The sequence below is a fragment of the Camelina sativa genome, chromosome 8, assembly GCF_000633955.1.
Source record: "Camelina sativa cultivar DH55 chromosome 8, Cs, whole genome shotgun sequence".
Lineage (NCBI taxonomy): Eukaryota > Viridiplantae > Streptophyta > Magnoliopsida > Brassicales > Brassicaceae > Camelina > Camelina sativa.
The window spans coordinates 14,033,393-14,048,356 of NC_025692.1; the positions used below are offsets into that span (position 1 = coordinate 14,033,393).

General features: G+C 42.2%; 1 long non-coding RNA gene across 1 annotated transcript; it reads right to left on the bottom strand.

Moving 5' to 3' along the window:
* Positions 455-1,669, bottom strand: LOC109126003. The gene is made up of 2 exons (XR_002033043.1): positions 1,298-1,669; positions 455-1,196 (listed from the first exon to the last, which is right to left on the bottom strand). It is a non-coding gene; the product is annotated as an uncharacterized LOC109126003 (long non-coding RNA).

Sequence of the window (14,964 nt, forward strand, 5' to 3'; positions counted from 1 at the left end):
CAGTTTGATTTGCCTCGTCTGGACGTCAAGTTAAATTTATGATTTTTTTATCAGATTTGATTTTATAACACAACTGATTTATATATTTTTAAAAATTATGTATCTAAAATTTATGAGATAATATTTTATTACCGTAATCAATCATATATAATTTTTATCAAAATAGATCAAATAAACCCACGCGTAGCGTAGATTCAAAACTTAGTTTATGAGAATAATTATGAACAAAATAAATTTTTATTTGTAATAAAAATTATGCATTGATTACTTTGAATTTATAAAATCTATATTTGTAAGGTTTTTACGTCATATATTTGAGTTTTAATTCCGTGTTCTTAAAAGAGAATATACATTATTAAATTAAAACCATAAAAAAAAAATTAACGAAGCATAAACTCGTTTTGTGACAGAAGTTTTTATGTACACATGAAATTTCTCATCTTACAACTTCATGGAGAATCTAAAAGGCTTGTCATCACTTCTAATCCACAAAAGTTCTTACAAGAAAGGATAAACGATAATCAAGTCCAAAACTCAAAACAAAATTGGATCTGAAACCCTGCAAGTCTGCAACCCGACTGATAGAGATTGAGCTACTACTTTGCAAAACATGATTGAGAAGAACGGAAACCGTCATCGACGAGTTCAGAAGAGAAAACGAGAACTGAGTAGTCGCTTCAAGCTCAGTTCCTCATCCCACACATGATTCAAGCAATTGTTGAACGCTTGGGTGATATAAGATGACATAATCTGTAAATGCACATACTTCATGCTGGATAAGCCGACTAGCACCTGACCTGAAACCACGATCTAGATGATAACCAATGAGCTTCCCTTCTAAGCAAATCAGAATTGAAGAAACTATCATCAAAACACTCAACTAATCAGTAGAAGAGATTGAGTTCTTCCACCAATAAGAACGAAACTATGAATCTTAGAGCACACATTCAAAGCTCCAAATGCTTTTCCACTAAAGTCTTTATCACATCACTAAGGAGAGGTAAAGCAAAATTGAAATTATGAACCCATAGCTACTGAACCTCAACCTATTCATGATTATGAGTCTGAGTAACAAATATAATCAAACTCCAAATTCGTGATTCAAGCCAAAAATGAGAGAGAGAAAAAATTGGGAGTGTTAAAGCCTACGAAGCCATCACAGCGCCCAGTAATCATGCGCTCAAGAAGCAAGCAATCTTCATCGCAAAAGACATCAAAATCAATACAAACAAATTACGTCATTAGAGAATCGAATCTCGTAACCTGTTAGGAAAATACAACACATAATCGAATTTACCTATTGGAACCGGAGATGATAGTGACGATGAATACGAGATCCTTTAATGAATTCTAGCTACAAATGAATTGAAACTAAAATCGATTAAACTAAGAGAAACAACTAACGAAAACCCAAAATCAACTGCCTTAGACCAATCAAAGACCTAAATCCCTAACAGTTAAACGATGACAATGGCTAGGCATTTGCTGGTTTTTGTGATTCGATGCTGAGATTAGGAGCAAGACAGTAAGATACTGTGAAAGAAGAGATAAGGGGAGCAAAAGGGGAAGAAATTAGGTTAAATTATTTTTAATCGGAGCCCAGAAGTGCTCTTTTTTCTTTATTGTTGGAGCCAAATTTTTTACTTAGGCGGTTAATAGAAAAATCAATTTCCGCTAACCATTTCAATAGCGTTTCTATATGGTATAAGCTATTAAGAACAATTTTTACAAAATAAAAAAAGTCAAAACATATATACTGAAAGATTTTATAGCGTTTCTAAATTTTAAACGCTATGTAAAAGTTAGAGGTAAATCAATTATAGCATAACTAGCTGAAACGTTATCTTATAATACTGTTAAAAATCAATATTCTTGTAGTGGTTTTAATATATATTTTTTATTACGACAATAATCACCTGATTTCTACGAGAATAATCAACTTTTATTTTCCTACGAGAATAATCAACTGAATTCTTTCTCTTTCTCTTTTTAAGAGACTTAGAGCTTTTAACCAAACTTAACTTTAGAGATAGATTTTTTTTTTTAATCAAGTAATTCTTGTAACATCCGCGAACCGAAATCCCGATTTGGGGTTGCATCGATCGATGCAAGGCCAGTTAAGTGCGGACGAGTTTAAGTTAAACGCTGCGTTTTGGGTTAGAGAAAACCCTTAACTCGAGTGTTTTGTTTCATTCGGGAGTTTAGCCGTTTTTGAAAGAAAAGAAAGAGAGAAAAGTGTTCTTGGAGATTTTGGGAGATTTGAAGCTGTTCCTGAAGAGATTTGTAGCTGGGATCATTGTAAGAGCTTTCTGGAAGTGTTTTTTTTGTTTGTTTAAGGTTCAGAATCGTTTTGGCAAAGATAAGTGCATGACCATGGCTTATCTAAGCTGGAGATCTCTCTGATTTGCTTGTTATGTGTTGTTAGACTTGCTAGATTGTTATTTGGGACGTTAGGAAGCTTTCTTGTGGCTTGGGATCAAGTTTTGTGGTTGTAGGAACTAAGATCCGGCGAGAAGTTTCGGGGGAAAACGATGCTCGTCAATGCATCGGTCGATGCACTTTGTTCGCCGGTCGATGCAAGTGCGAGGACGGCGCATAAACTTTAGTGTTTTCGTGCTATGTTGAGCATGCGTCGGTCGATGCATTGGGAGTATCGGTCGATGCAAGTGAACCTTGCATCGGTCGATGCATATCATGCGTCGGTCGACGCAACCCCAACTGGTGTCGGTCGATGCATGTTTGGTGTCAGTCGATGCAGAGTCCTGGTTTGTTATTGTTGATTGTTGATTGTTGTTTGATGGTTAGAGATGTCTCTATTACTTGTGTGTATAGCTCAGTAGATGGGAGGATTCCCTTACTGAGTGTTTATAAAATACTCATGCATTGCAATTTGTGTTTGTGGTGCAGGTAAAGGCAAAGTGTGATCGTGGAATCAAGGCAATGAAGAGGAGGATGTTTTAGGGACTCGATTGGTTGTTGTCTGGCATTGCTAGGTTGCTAGAGTTGGGTCATTAGAAACATTGCTAGGTTGCTGGTTCTATGTTTTATGTTGGTTGAATTTTGGATATTATTTATGTTATAATTATTGGTTTATTATTGGATATTTATTGGATATTGTTTTTTGTTATTCCGTTATTGGTTGTGATTGTGGTTATGTGGCTAGTGGGTATGGGACCACTAGTTGTAGTTTATTTATTATTATTATTATTATTATTATTATTATTATTATTATTATTATTATTATTATTATTATTATTATTATTAATTATTATTATTTATTTTAAAAAAAAACGGGTCGGGTCGTTTCAGTTTGGTATCAGAGCCCTTACGGTTCTAGGTTTGGGTTCACTAGGCTTTGTGCTGTAGATATTTGGGATTGCATGTCTTGATTGATTATGTGAGTTAGTCAATTGTGTGTGGCATAGAGTCCTAGAACATCCTCTTCGAACCTACAATGTGATTCCACGGTGAGTTTATGTTTTTGTGTTATGTTAATTGTGTGCTTAGCCTTCTGTTCATGGTAGTGCAGATGGTTAGAGGGGGTGCTGTTGCTGGTCGTGGTCGAGGACTCGGACGTGGTCGTGGTAGGGGCAGAGTCCTAGAGGTTAGTGAGACTGCGGACCAGAGTGTGACAGCTGAGGGTGTTGGCGGGTCGCAGGATGTTCAAGGGGATTCCATGAGTGTGGCCAGAGGGGGCGGTGTTGATGCTCCAGTAGCCGGTGATGTTAGGGTTCCGGGTGTGGGAGTCCCAGCGGGTGGAGTTCCTGGAGTGGATCTTGCGGGCTTGTTAACACAGTTGTTGGAGCGGTTGCCAGCAGTGGTACTAGCTCAGGCTCAGGTAGTGCCACCAGTGGTGGCAGAGGAGCGGCAGTCAGTGGCTGCGGATGTGGGAGCACATGGTCGTTATTTGTCCACGCTCAAGGAGATGAAGGGCATCGAGACTGCGAAGTTTTCGGGTGGTACAGACCCTACTGCTGCAGATGCGTGGATGTCCTAAGGAGTATTGGATGGACATTGGGGTCCACCATTTGATTGGTGATGCTCAGGGGTGGTGGAGATCAGTAGCTGCTAGGAGAGTGCAGTAGGAAATGACTTGGGCTGACTTCGTAGGGGAGTTCAACCGCAAGTATTTTCCGAGGGAGGCATTGGACCGGATGGAGGTGCAGTTCCTTCAGTTATCTCAGGAGACAGGGTCAGTGCGAGATCTGGATTTGGAGTTTAGTCGGCTTCTATGTTACGGGGATCGGGCTATGGAGTCTGAGGAGGCCCAGATCATGAGGTTTATGAGGGCTCTTCGTGATGACTTGAGGGTCCATTGTAGAGGACAGAGTTATGCTACGCGTGCAGAACTGGTTGAGACTGTGGCAGAGATCGAGGAGGATATCCGGGCACAGTCAGTGGCGGTTAGTCCAGCAGTTCAGCCTAGTAAGGCTCAACATCATGGAGGTTCTAGCAAGGGCGGCAAGCCTGCGCAGGGAACCAAGAGGAGGTGGGAGGATATGCAGTGGTCGAGTGGTGCGAGTTGCTTCGGTTGTGGGAGCAAGGATCATAGGATTGCTAGCTGTCCCAAGAGGAGTGCTCTGACGGCAGCGGCTCGTGTATGCTATCATTGCAGGGAGCATGGGCACATCAGGCCCTCGTGTCCAAAGTTGCAGCCGGTGGTAGTGGCAGCGTTGCAGCAGGTGCAGCCGGGAGGGCAGCAGGTGGCACGAATTGAGCAGGCGCCACGGGTTTACACGACTGCAGAGACTGGTGGGACCAGTGCCGGGGTGATAACAGGGACCTTGTTGGTGGGCGGGTTTAAGTCCCACATTATGTTTGATTCTGGAGCTTCTCATAGCTTTATTACTCCGGAGTGTGCAGAGAGCGCGGGAATCAGAGGGGATCCCGGGGACCGTACAGGAGTTGTCAGAGTTGCAGGTGGCAAGTTCCTGAGAGTTATTGGACGAGCCAAAGGAATTGATATTCAGATCGCAGGAGAGTCGTGACCAGCGGATTTGCTTATCAGTCTAGTGGAGTTGTATGATGTTATTCTCGGGATAGATTGGTTGCATCGGCATATGGTGCATTTGGATTGCCATCGGGGTAGAGTGCAGTTTGAGTGTCCAGGAGAGAAGTTGGTCTTTCAGGGTATCAGACCGACTTCGGGGAGTCTCGTGATCTCGGCCATTCAGTCTGGGAAGATGATAGAGAAGGGCCGTGAGACTTATTTGATTACTATATCAATGCCAGAGTCAGTGGAGAAGTCTACGGTTAGCGGTATTCAGGTTGTGGAAGAATTTGAGGACGTGTTTCAGTCATTGCAAGGATTACCACCATCTCGGGCTGATCCTTTCACGATTGAACTGGAACCGGGGACGACGCCGTTATCCAATGCTCCTTACAGAATGGCTCCAGCAGAGATGACAGAGCTGAAGAAGCAGCTAGAGGATTTGTTGAGTAAGGGATTCATCCGTCCTAGTGTATCACCGTGGGGAGCGCCGATGTTATTTGTCAAGAAGAAGGATGGGAGTTTTCGGCTGTGTATTGACTATAGAGGTTTGAACTGGGTCACTGTGAAGAACAAGTACCCTCTTCCTAGGATCGATGCGTTGTTGGATCAGTTGAGAGGTGCTACTTGGTTCTTCAAGATAGATCTAGCATCGGGTTATCATCAGATACCGATAGATGAGGCAGATGTGAGAAAGACTGCATTCAGGACGAGGTATGGGCATTATGAGTTTTTGGTGATGCCGTTTGGGTTGACTAATGCACCAACAGCGTTTATGAGATTGATGAACAGCGTGTTTCAGGAGTTTCTGGACGTGTCTATCATCATTTTCATCGACGATATCTTGGTTTATTCCAAGAGTCTTTAGGAACATGCAGTGCCTTTGAGGGCAGTTCTAGAGAAGCTGCGGGAACAGAATTTGTTTGCTAAGTTGAGCAAGTGCAGTTTTTGGCAGCGTGAGATGGGTTTTCTGGGTCATATTGTGTCTGCAGATGGGGTTTCTGTAGATCCGGAGAAGATTCAAGCTATCAGGAAATGACCTAGACTGCAGAATGCCACAGAGATCAGAAGTTTTCTTGGGTTGGCAGGTTACTACAGGAGTTTTGTGCAGGGTTTTGCGAGTAGAGCACGTCCTATGACTAAGTTGACAGGGAAGGATGTTCCTTTTGTTTGGTCACAGGAGTGTGAGGAAGGCTTTGCAAGCCTGAAGGAGATGTTGACTACTACGCCAGTGTTTGCTTTGCCTGAGCAGGGGGAACCCTATGTGGTTTATACTGATGTATCCAGAGTTGGTTTGGGTTGTCCGTTGATGCAGCATGGGAAGGTGATTGCCTATGCGGCTGCTGTAGTTTTTTCCCTGAAGATTTGGAGATCTGATCTTTACGGTGCATAGGTACAGGTGTTTACAGATCATAAGAGCCTGAAGTATATATTCACTCAGCCTGAGCTGAACTTGAGGCCGAGGCGGTGGATGGAGCTGGTGGCAGATTATGATTTGGAGATAGCCTATCACTCTGGTAAGGCTAACACAGTTGCAAATGCTCTGAGTCGGAAGAGACTAGCTTCGGCTCAGGAGCAGGAGATGGAGTCTCTAGTAGGAGAGATCAGTGCTTTGAGGTTATGTGCGGTGTCTCAGGAACCGTTGGGTTTGGAAGCAGTTGATAGAGCAGATCTTCTGAGCAGGGTGCGGTTGGCACAGGAGAAGGATTTGGGGTTGGTGAATGCCTCAAAGAATGTTGATTCAGAGTACCAGGTCTCAGATAATGGTACTATCCTAGTGCACAGTCGGATTTGTGTGCCTAAGGATGAGGAGTTGAAACAGGAGATCCTGAGAGAGGCTCATGCGAGCAAGTTTTCTATTCATCCAGGAGCGACTAAGATGTACCGTGATCTCAAGAGGTAATATCACTGGGTTGGGATGAAGAAGGATGTAGCTAGTTGGGTCGCGAGGTGCAATGTGTGTCAGCTAGTAAAGGCTGAGCATCAGGTTCCAGGCGGGTTACTAAAGAGTCTACCCAATCCTGAATGGAAGTGGGATATGATCACGATGGATTTCGTGGTGGGATTACCATTGTCTCGGACTTTTGATGCTATTTGGGTCATTGTGGACCAGTTGACCAAGTCAGCACATTTTCTGGCAATTAAGAAGACTGATGAAGTAGCGGTCTTGGCTAAGAAGTATGTGAGGTAGATAGTCAGATTGAATGGGGTGCCAACGAGTATCGTGTCTGATAGAGATTCTAAGTTCACTTCTGTGTTATGGAAGGCATTTCAGGCAGAGATGGGCACTAAGGTGCATATGAGTACCGCTTATTATCCCCAGACAGATGCACTGTCAGAGCAGACGATCCAGACGCTGGAGGATATGCTGAGGATGTGTGTGTTGGATTGAGGTGGCCATTGGGCAGATCACCTGAACCTAGTAGAGTTTGCTTACAATAACAACTATCAGGCGAATATTAAGATGGCTCCTTATGAGGCTTTGTATGGGAGGCCATGCCGTACACCGTTATGATGGACTCAGGTGGGGGAGAGGAGCATGTTCAGGATAGATTTTGTTCAGGAGACCTCAAAGAAGATTCGGGTTCTCAAGTTGTACATGAAGGAAGCTCAGGATCAGCAGAGGAGTTATGCCGATAGGAGGAGGAGAGATCTTGAGTTTCAGGTAGGAGACAGAGTGTACCTCAAGATGGCCAAGTTGCGGGGTCCGAACAGTTCATTGACTGAGACTAAGTTGAGTCCGAGGTATATGGGTCCGTTCAGAGTGATTGAGCGGGTTGGACCAGTGGCATATAGACTAGAGTTATCTGAGGTTATGCGTGCATTCCATAAGGTTTTCCATGTGTCTATGTTGCGGAAGTGTCTCCGTGAGGATGATCAGTTGTTGGCTAAGATTCCTGAGGATCTTTAGCCTAACATGACTTTGGAGGCGAGACCAGTGAGGGTTCTCGAGAGGAGGATCAAGGAACTTCGGAAGAAGAAGATTCCTTTGATGAGAGTCCTTTGGGACTGTGATGGTGTTGAGGAGCAGATTTGGGAACAGGAGGCGAAGATGAAGGCAAGGTTCAAGAAGTGGTTCGAGAAGCAGGTCGCGACTTGAACTTGTCTAGCCTGGTCCCAGTTGTAGTCCGTGGCTGGAGCGGGAATGGAGTATTCCAGCCCATCTCTCTTGTTTACCTGGTCGTTTGGGGTGGTTGTTTGTGCGACTAAGTAACAAGATGAGGTGGTGCTCGGGGTACAAAGTTTCCGTGAGGCGGGGTTTTTGGCGGAAAGTTTCCTGAAATGGAAGTTTCCAAAAGTGGAAAATGCTAAAAATGGAAAGTTTTATGTGAGTTAGAATTTTTCCATTTCTAGTGGCGGAGAGCCTTGGAGGGGCTTGTGTGGCCTTTGTGGCGGGATGTTTAGCCGTGTGTGGCCTTTGTGGTGGGCTGTTTAGCCAATTGTGTGGCCTTTGTGGCGGGCTGTTTAGCCAGATGTGTGGCCTTTGTGGCGGGCTGTTTAGCCAGGGTGCCTGTTTAGGCGGTCCTTCGGTACAGATGGTCTTTGTGACGGTCCTTTGGGACAGATGGTCTTTGTGACGGTCCTTCAGGACAGATGGTCTTTTTGATGGTCCTGTTTAGGACATTTGTTGGCCTTGGTGGCGATCCTGTTTAGGACATTTGATTGGCCTTGGTGGCGGTCCTGTATAGGACATTTGTTTGGCCTTTGTGGTGGCCCTAGTGGCAGCAAGATGATCCATGTGTGGTCATGAGGTATCCTAGTGAGGGGATATGTGGTTGGTAGGATATTGTGATGTCTTACGCGAGCCACGGGAAGGAAGCCTGGATAGGGATAGGACTCAGACGTGTTCAGAATTGTTTGCTCGCGACTCTTGGGGGACTTAGGTTCTCCTAGTTCTGCCATATTCTGAGACTTTATGGCTTGGGAGTATGGTTGGTATATCGACTTCGGATGACGATCCGGGGGTGTGCTGTAGAGTGGCAACCCGAGAGACGAGTATTAGATTTTCCTTATATATTATGGCATGCGGGTTTAGGCCCGATGAGGAGCCAACATTATGGCATGCAGGCTTAGGCCTGATGAGGAGCCAATAAAAACTCAAGGTTTAGGCCTAAGAGTAAAGGAAAATCCAAAAGTCGAGAGCAAATAATGCATGGAGCGTGAGTCTATCGCCTAGAGGTGACTTTCTGTAGATTGGTCGGAGGAGTGCGGGCCGTGGAGATGGTCGCACGGGAGTCCTTGGCTGATGGTTGTTCGAGATTCGAGGACGAATCTATGTTGGTGGAGGAGAATTGTAACATCCGCGAACCTAAATCCCGGTTTGGGGATTGCATTAGTCGATGCACCATGTGCATCGGTCGATGCAAGGCCAGTTAAGTGCGGACGAGTTTAAGTTAAACGCTGTGTTTTGGGTTTGGGAAAACCCTTAACTCGAGTGTTTTGTCTCATTCGGCAGTTTAGCCGTTTTTGAGAGAAAAGAAACAGAGAAAAGTGTTCTTGAATGTTCTTGGGGATTTTGGGAGATTGGAAGCTGTTCCTGTAGAGATCTGTAGTTGGGATCATTGTAGGAGCTTTCCGGAAGTGTTTTCTTGTTTGTTTAAGGTTCAGAATCGTCTTGGCAAAGGTAAGTACATGATCATGACTTATCTAAGCTGGAGATCTCTCTGATTTGCTTGTTATGTGTTGTTAGGCTTGCTAGATTGTTATTTGGGACGTTAGGAAACTTTCTTGTGGCTTGGGATCGAGTTTTGTGGTTGTAGGAACGAAGAACCGGCAAGAAGCTTCAGCAGAAAACGATGCTCGGCAATGCATCGGTCTATGCACTTTATGCGTCGGTCAATGCAAGTGCGAGGACGGCGCGTAAACTTTAGGGTTTTTGTGCTATGTCGATCATGCGTCGGTCGATGCATTGGGAGTATCAGTCGATGCAAGTGAACCTTGCATCGGTTGTGCATATCATGCGTCGGTCGACGCAACCCCAACTGGTGTCGGTCGATGCATGTTTGGTGTCGGTCGATGCAGAGTCCTGGTTTGTTATTGTTGATTGTTGATTGTTGTTTGATGGTTAGAGATGTCTCTACTACTTGTGTGTATAGCTCAGTAGATGGGAGGATTCCCTTACTGAGTGTTTATAAAATACTCATGCATTGCAATTTGTGTTTGCGGTGCAGGTAAAGGCAAAGTGCGATCATGGAATCAAGGCAATGAAGAGGAGGATGTTCTAGGGACTCGATTGGTTGTTGTCTGGCATTGCTAGGTTGCTAGAGTTGGGTCATTAGAAACATTGCTAGGTTGCTGGTTCTATGTTTTATGTTGGTTGAATTTTGGATATTATATATGTTATAATTATTGGTTTATTATTGGATATTTATTGGATATTGGTTTTTGTTATTCCGCTGTTGGTTGTGATTGTGGTTAGGTGACTAGTCGGTATGAGACTACTAGTTGTAGTTTATTTATTATTATTATTATTATTATTATTATTATTATTATTATTATTATTATTATTATTATTATTATTATTATTATTATTTATTATTTATTTAAAAAACGGGTCGGGTTGTTTCAATTCTTTCTTTTCTCCCCCTTAATCTCTCTTGTTTCCAAACTTTTACCCAAATCAAAACTCTAACCACCTATTTCTTTTAAAACCAATCTTATTAGCTAGTTCTAAAGATTTCAAACCTAGCTAAAACAAGAGCCAGTTCTTTGTCATTCTCAATACTTTCAAGATTTCACAACCTATAGTATTATCAACAAAGATGCCCCACTCAACAAATCAACACAAGTCTTGAAAGAAAAGATTGGGGTTCAAAGGTATGCCAAGATATTGGGTTAAACAAAATAGAGTGGCAAATAGAAATTATTTGTAACACTCCACTCCATTATAGTTTATTGGGTCATTTTATATTATTAGCTTCAGCCAATTAAAAGCCGACAAGGTATGTTGTGTTTTGTTGTGGTCATATACATATAAGCATATGCATCTCCTTCTCACGGGGGACGCCGCAAAAGGGATTGGGAGCACACACCAAAACCTAGTAGACGTTGAAGCTATCAAAGGAAGCAAGACGTTGCCAGATTTCATTGGTGTGAAAAGAGATATGGAGATGTTATTGTCGTTGTGTTGTGGTTACTTGTAGAGTTGCGATGTCGTTGTTTGTTATGTGAGTTGGTGACTTCGGATCTGTGATGAGGAGAGCGAGCTGACCGTAGCAGGGGAACCTTCTTGGCTTTTAGCCGACGCATACTCATGAAGGAAGAGACGAGGTTGAGCCTCGGTGGTGGGACTGGTTGCGTGGAAAGAAAAGCGAAGCGGAGCGTCGATGGTAGTGTATGAGGAAGAGAGAGAACGAGTTGGGCAGAAGGGGTGTATAGCATTGGTAGATCAGGTGACTCATGTTATGGTCGCCGTAGTGACCATGAGTGGAGAAAAGAAGAACAAGAAAGAATGAGGAAGACAAACAAGCAAAAGAGGCAGATCCAAGTTCCAGTTTTTCGAGGCTGACTCCTGGCGGACCCGATGTAATTATCTCACAACTAAGATGTCTTTGGAAAGCTCTCGCTGTCAAGAATCTATAGCCGCTGAGAGAGCTCGAATCGAGAACATATTCAAGAAGTTACAGACGTTTCTTTCGGATCAAGTAACTGTTGATCTTGTCATATCTAGAACCCTAGAAACAGTTTCGTGTTGGCTTCTTCGAGGCATCGATTGGGGTTCAAAAACTTGTCGGATCTTCATGAAATTTGGTACAGAGCTGCATGATACTACTAGCTAGTTAATGAGCTGTGGGATTGCGTTTCCAACGGTTAGTTCTTGATTTAATTGCTTGTTTTAGAGACTGATTTGCATAGAGTTAATTGTAACAAGTTGCATTGTTTGGTTTGGAAAACGAGGTTGGATTGAGCTGAGGCTCTACTGGAGTATTCTTGAGGCATGTTTATATATTTTGGTTGATGGAGAACTTGAGGCATGTTTATATATTTTGGTTGATGGAGAACCAAGGTGGAAGTTTCCAACAAGTTAAGGCTAAGGTGAGGCTGGTATTTGCGGATAACAATAACCTCTTTCCTTGTACTCTTCGATAGTTGTTGAGTATAGACTCAAAAATTGTTTTCTGATTGAAAGTGTTTGTGTGGATTTGTGTGCATGGTAAAATAGGTTGTTAGTAATATGATTTATGTGAAGCACATTAGCTACATAATCTGATGTTATGAATTAACTTATATATTATATTATAAATATAATTATGAACATAAATGAGACTGAGAATGAGAATGAGAAAGGGTAAGATACTTGAGGATGTTGGACTGTAATGGACCGACGGGTTCATTGCAGGTCATAATCCGCTGACGAGCAGTACGGGAAGAATCGAGCTATTGGTTGTGGTCTTCCAGGAATGAGGTTTGTGAGCCAGAAAAAGTGATAATGGCCAAACCTATAAGGAAAGTAAAACTTCTTAAAAAATGTAAGAAACATAAATGCTTGGAAGTGGTAGTTGCAACATAAGTGCATAAAATAAGATGGAAGTTGTTGAGGAGAAATAAGATGTTTGCTTGTTTGTTTGATTGATAAACATTCTGAATCTATGCTAAGTAATAATTGTTGATTATAGTTGGAATGTTATTACTGTATGTCCAGTGGGCAGAGTTTGATCTCCTCACTGAGTAAATTTGTTTACTCACCCCCTTTTTCCCTTTTTCCCAGGTTAGTAAGTCTCAAGATTTGCATCTTGAAGTTTGTTCGTTAGTGAATTTTAAAGAAAAAAACGTTTTTGGCCAGACCGGATGGATTACATGCTGTTCCGTCTTTTGCGACGGTACGGGTGTTACATTGTTAACCCAAATAAAAGTTCCATGAGCTAGCATTCATAGTCCATATGCAAGATAATTTAAAGATCAAATTAAAGTCCAAATAATATAGAGATGCAGCAATGATCATGCATGCTTTACACTAGAAGAAAGTGCTTTCAAGTGACACAATGCTTTAAGCTTAGATTTTTCATTTTTTTCCCAAAGATTAAACAAGCACCAATGAACAATAAATGAGGGTTGTGGGTTCAATCCTAAGATTCTACTTCTAACAAGGTAGCTTCATCATCATCCCAAATGCAAAATGCATACTATATGCTTCTAGACTAAATCCTAAACACAAAAATGAATATGCAAAACTACATGCCTTGAAAATTTGAAAATCTTCTCATTTTTGAATTTTTTTATGAAATCTAAAGTATTTGGTTTTTGAAAATTTTCAATTTTTTTTTTTTGATTTTTCTCAAAACATAGCTAATAACAATGCATCACACAAAATATGAAAATCAAAACAAAACACAATGTTAGATGGTTAGTCCCTCCCCTAAACTTAATTCACACCGTCTCGGTGTGAGAAAAGCCTAGAAAAAGGCTAACAGAAAACAAATAAAAATGTAAACTCAAAGTGGTATATGTTGTACCCACGATTCGTCATCTCGGATAACAGGCAGAGGGCCTGGGCCGGGCAAGCTAAACGGGCCAAAGGTGTAGCACTGGTCGGCCCATCAGGCCCAAAGAGAGGAAGAGAGCGCGGAGAGGCGTCATATTAATCAGCTCGCAGCTCAAGCTCGGTCAAAGATTCCGGCATTCAAGAGGATTAATTAGGACGCGAGAATCATGTAAAATTAATTACGCATTAATTGAGTAATTAATTTGTCTGTATAAATATGTAAGGGGGGAGTCTTTGAAAAGGATCGAACTTTTTTTGGTTCTGAGGGAGTAATATATAATTTTAGCATTCAAAACACTCCTCCTCAGTTCGGAACTCTTTACAGTGATAAGCTCCTCCTCATATAAATCAGTTCGGAAGGAGAGAACACTTCTCACTCTCCACAGTATAGACAATGGTAAAGTTAGGACCATACCTTGGCCCTAGTTATGAAACTGAGGGAATGGAGTGAGAGGGGGAGCTTTAATGCCCCTTTGAGATGTTTTTGAATTGGTGGAAAGAGAGTGGAGGTTGATAGTGATGACTCTTGAGAGAAGGTCATGAAGCTTATCTTTGTCATATGAGAACTTGGGGTCTAGCTTGGCTTTGACACTTGCAAAGGGTGAAGTAGGACTGTTGTGCCTCACTTTGTACTCTATTGCTCCATCAACAAGCCCCAAGGGATGCAAATACAAAGTCATAGGAGATAAAACAATGGTGGGAGGGTGGGTTTGTTTCTTCTTCCTCTTCTTCTTGTCAACAACTTTATTTGCTTGACCCAAATCATCTTCTCTAGATTCTCCTTTGAGGTCATCAAATAAAGAGTTTAAACACTCACCATCCAAAATGTCCTCATTAAGCTTTATAATCTCTTTAATCCCCAAATTAGCAACTTGGAGCTTTTCATGTTGATCATTCAAGTCTCTATCCTCTTCTTTAGTTGCCACTTCTTCACTAGTGATTGTTCCACAAAACATTGTAGAGGAAGGTTTGATAGTATAGGATGTGTTGGAATTCACTTGAAGAAGAGTTACTCTCTTGTTTTGAAAATCAATGCTTGCCCCCACAGTGTTGAGAAAGGGAGTTCCTAGTATGAGAGGGAGCTTGTTGGTTGCTTTCATCTCAATTACCATGAAGTCTGTTGGAACTGTGCAATCACCAACTTTGAGTGGATAGTTCTCAATCAAACCAAGTGGATATTTTGAGGAAGCATCTCCAAACATGATGGAAGAAGAGGGTTGCTTCATGTCTTTGATCCTAAGACTCTTTACCATCTCAAGTGACATCACATTAACACCTTCTCCTGAATAACATAAAGCATCATCAAGTTGTAACGCACCAAGTGAACAAGGTATAGTGAATCTGCCAGGATCTTCAAGCTTGGAAAGTGATTTTGGTCCAGGCTGTTGTTCCCTTGGTAAATCAAAGATTCCCATGATTTCTTCCACCTTCTCTTTGTTTTCTAGAATTGCTTTGATGAAATCTATATGGAGAGGAACTTGAGACAAACTAT